Source organism: Spinacia oleracea, chromosome 6, assembly GCF_020520425.1.
Source record: "Spinacia oleracea cultivar Varoflay chromosome 6, BTI_SOV_V1, whole genome shotgun sequence".
Classification (NCBI taxonomy): domain Eukaryota; kingdom Viridiplantae; phylum Streptophyta; class Magnoliopsida; order Caryophyllales; family Amaranthaceae; genus Spinacia; species Spinacia oleracea.
In genome coordinates, this window is record NC_079492.1 from 79,929,015 (window position 1) to 79,933,738 (window position 4,724).

The 4,724-nt window shown below is 31.1% G+C and overlaps 1 long non-coding RNA gene across 1 annotated transcript; it reads right to left on the reverse strand.

Annotated features, from left to right (window-relative positions):
• On the reverse strand, window positions 1–3,836 carry LOC110778705 (uncharacterized). Its single transcript, XR_002530909.2, has 3 exons — window positions 3,156–3,836; window positions 2,621–2,721; window positions 1–339 (listed from the first exon to the last, which is right to left on the reverse strand). It is a non-coding gene; the product is annotated as an uncharacterized lncRNA (long non-coding RNA).
• Window positions 3,837–4,724: the final 888 nt, after the last annotated feature.

The window sequence follows — 4,724 nt, forward strand, 5'->3', positions numbered from 1 at the left end:
TTCAATTAAATCATTCCAACATATATAACATTTCCCAAAACATCACCAGGGTGTCCCTGTAACATCCCACACTTAATGAGCTACTTCTAAGCACACTTAACCTTAACCAAACAACTTAACTTAACTACAACTCCAACACTGATATATAATGCATAAATTATAAACAAAAAGGTTAAGAATAAATTATACAAACCATTAACAAACTCTAGAAGTCCTAATTACATTTAGCGAATCCATAATCCAACCTTGGACATATAAGGCCCTTGGAGAACTCTTCGAACCTTAAACCTGAACTGAGACTTGACTCTTGCTACCTGCAAATCATTTTAAATTTTAACTCTGCCCCCACCGGGACAGGTTCATAGAAAAAATCAGCGGAAATCTGAGTACACACATCCAACCTTAAATACATTTGATGGGTGGCTCAAAGTAATTTTAGTTTTAGTTTTAACTATTGTGCTTGAAAAGCAACTTCGTTCTTAAACATACTTGGAAGAAAAAGACAATACTTAATAAAACGTTATAATTTCTTTGAAATATATTTCATGAAATGCTTATTATTCAATCAACATCTTGGAAAACAATACAATAGTATTTCTCGCAATAAATTCAGACCTTACTTACCGACTCACAAAATTTTAAAATTTACAATCACATCTACATATTTAGGCTCATAACTAAGTTTCATCTACTTACTCTCATACTCTTAAAAATTTTCATTCATAGATTATTTGACAAATACTCATAAAGATAGCTCAAGTATATTCTCCGCAAGTAAATCTTTCCCCAACCATCATTTATGTCGCAAGGTGAAACTCAATATATATCATAACTGAATGGGGAACTCATTGGTACAACATTGTCAAAGTCATATAATTCTCTTCTCAAAATTCTCATAATTCAATTCAAATGAAAATATAGATATTCATGGGAAAATTCATAATTCAATGCATAAAAATATACAATTCAACCTCAGCAATATAGTTTTAGCATTTGGGGAAAGTGAACACGAATAGAGAGGGTCACCACAACCAACTGTCTCTATACGGTGGGGGCCGTCGCCCTCCTGTTTACCATATGCTTGCAAGACTTACAGGACGCGTCCTAGGGCACCACGCCCGGATATAAATGAGCACCACGCTCGATACAAATGTTGTTCATCACTGATGAATGTGAGCACCACGCAACACATACACAGCTACTTTCCCCTACTTAAGAATTTTATTACCAATTTATCTTAATTTGTTTCCAAAACTCATTCGCATTCCCTTATTCACGTATTAGCTTCTTCCTCATTATAGTATAACTCAAATTCTTTCTCATATGACTTCTTCACCCAATTTTAATATCAAACTCAAGACTTGTCTGACACTTTACACTTATACTTACTCAAACCGTAATGATCTAGTTAAGACATGGACACTCTTCTCAATTATTCTCCTTAACTTAGAATCACTCCTCATCCTTGGACATACTCTCAAACCATTTCATGACAATTGACTGTTAGTGAGTGACATTCATTTAAGATCCTAAATTTATTAACAGCTTATACTTTTCTCAAATCCGAATTCATTCTTTTATAACTTTGTGTGCCTGAAATGTATTTTCGAAAACATTTGAACAATTCTTTATATTAAAACAATCTTTGTTGTATAAGGAAATAACTATTGGTTTCTTTTAGAATTACTAGTTCCAAATACACCTTAATTTAGTCGCATTTTCAAATTATTTAACATTCTTAAAAATCATTTTCTCATTCCTTAAATCAAAATCCTTTTGTGAAACTTTATTAAAAAACTATTTTTCTTTATAAAATAATTATCATTTAATAAAATATATCCACGCTAAGATACATTTCAATAATCGTTGTTCAAATAAATATGCTCTTTAAAGATCTTTATCGACATTTAAAACTATTCTTAATTTGTAATTCACGATTTAAAGAATATGTTTGACTTTTTAAAAAGAAACTCAATTAGAAGTGGTTTTATAAAAGAATTTATAAAATATCTTCTAGAAGAAATATCGCCTTTAGGAAATAAGTTAAAACACGCTATTTAGTTACATACTCAATATAGTTTAATTCCTTAGTTCTAACATTTTGATTTATTCATTAATAATACTCGATGCAACCTCATGACCTCTTGAGTTCGACTCCACTTGAATTACCATTAGCATCCTCATTTATAATCCTTTTATTTGCGTACCTCTTCTTAGGAAATCTTAAATCATTTGCATACTTCATGAATAACCTTGTCATTATCTATCTCCATTATTCAACCCAAAGTACTCTGGATAGATTCAATACCTAGAACAAACATTCTTAGCTCTTTTCTAAATATTTCAAACTCAAACTATTTCTTACTTAAATTTAGAAAATTCCATTAACATTCATTTAATCAAATCAAGATTCTTAATAGTATTACAATTCATTTTCAAAGAACGATTTAAATTTACAAAGCACCATTCAATTCGTAAAACACAATTCAATTTGCAATACGCAATTCAATTTGCAAAACACGATTCAATTTCCAAATCATTATTTAGAATTCATACACGTACATAACAATTAAACACAAAATATAATTTCAAACATTGAAGATGGTTGGACAATGTGTACCTTTAATCTCCACACATATACTCCAAAGACTATACATCCGATCATAAATCTCCGCCAATTCCATAATTTAACTTTTTCTTAATCGCTCTCCAACAATTCACCTCAATAACAAGGACATGAATCAATAACTACTCAATTGAACCAAATTATAAACTTGATTGAATTCCTTTAGAAATCTCTATTTAATTATTATTATTGAAAAACTTAAATTAGAAACCAGTATGGCACATATTCCATTTTAAGAAAACCGAGTTGAATTTTTGAACATGTTTTATGATTTCAAATTATGTAATTCGAAAATAATATATAATCGTAATTTATTATTACGAATAATCAATGTATTCAAACCTTAAAAAAAACATAATTATATTATTATGTATAAAATCCTTTAGAACATGAAATCTGTACCTTTGATTTGCTTACTTAACTAATTAATTGAAATAAATTTTACATTATCCAAATATAAATCAAGGTTTTATAAGCTATACCAAGTATATAATAAACCAAACATATATTTTTTAGGTTAGAATTATACCCTTTAGAGAAACTGCAGTAAGAAGGCAACAGAGGCAATACTGACGATGAAAACATCAATCAATAACCGAATTATCAACAAGAATTGCAACAAACTAGTGAAGGAGCAGTTTCCACGGCAGCCAAGACTATGGCGACAGTGACTCGATAAAACAGAGGGACAAGGAGAGGCAGGCAACAACCACCAACAGCAAGAGTATCACCACCACAACACCAATGGCGTCGACCGAGAGGTTCGTGCGCGCACCACCGCAGGTCCGCAGCGAGGAGGGAGAAATCAAGTGAGTTAGGGTTTGTGAATTGGGGGTTTTCAATTAAATTCAATTGAAACCATAATGGAATGGAATTAAGAAGAATTACCAGTTAGATGATGAAGTGTAGAGCTAGCAAGGATGATAACCATGGCTATCACCGGCGGCGGCGCATAGAGTGAGGACGAGAGGTGAGAGATGAAGGAAGCATCAGTAACAATAGCAAGAAAACCTCAACACAACCCGGCAAGAAGAGGCGGCAGGGAGGCACGACGGTACGATTGAGTAATGAAGAGAGAGATCAGTGATGAAGAGGAGAGGAGTTACGAGAATCGAGGGAGGAGTGAGAGAGATTGGGGTTTTGTTTTTTCCTTTTAATTTCTTGGGTAGTGTTTTATTGTTTCTCAGGCAAAAGAAAATGGAAGCTTCTAGGTATATTGAGTGTTTTATTGTTTCTCAGGCAAAAGAAAATGGAAGCTTCTAGGTATATTGAGTGTTTTATTGTTTCTCAAGGCAAAAGAAAATGGAAGCTTCTAGGTATATTGAAAATAAGGAAACTTATTTAGGACACTAGGCAAGAAATTAAAATGGGTTGGTTGGCTTCCATTTGAGCTGACACATGGAAAATGAGGAGATGAGAAAATTTAATTTAATTAACAATAATCATATTAGTAAATGAAATTTTAATTTTAAGCTAGATGAAAATTAGCTTTAATATAAATTATCTTTTATTTATTTAAAATAAATTTCTTATCAAACTAATTTAAAATTCATTCTTAAAATAGAAACTTAAACTTCAAAATTAACCTAGAGTTTAAGGATTTACCTTGGAATAATAAAATCCCAGATCTTTAAACGAATTAAATTCCAAAATTTATCTTGAGGTAAAACCCGAGAATCAATCTCGAAAACTAACTTATGAGATAATAATAAAAAAAATTAAATTGAGCCACCAAATTACTATAACTCCCAAACCATAATACCATATTAGTTCTGAAAGAATTTTTTTTTTAAAAACGAGTTTAAGAAGATAAATATACTTATCGCGAGATTAAGAGTTGCTTAGAAATCAGGGCTATTACACTATACCACCCTTAAAATAAGTTTCGTCCTCGAAAGTATTTGGAAACATAAAATATCAGATTATTTAAAGAATTATATCATTTGAAATCACTCTTCTAAATCATGGTATAGTAAGAGGTAAGATATTGGCTTCCAAATAAAAATATTTCAAAATTGAATGAACTATAACTTAAAACTATAGAGATAACTCCGCATGGGAGGACTCAATAACTCTAGACAGATTGGAGTTAAAAATT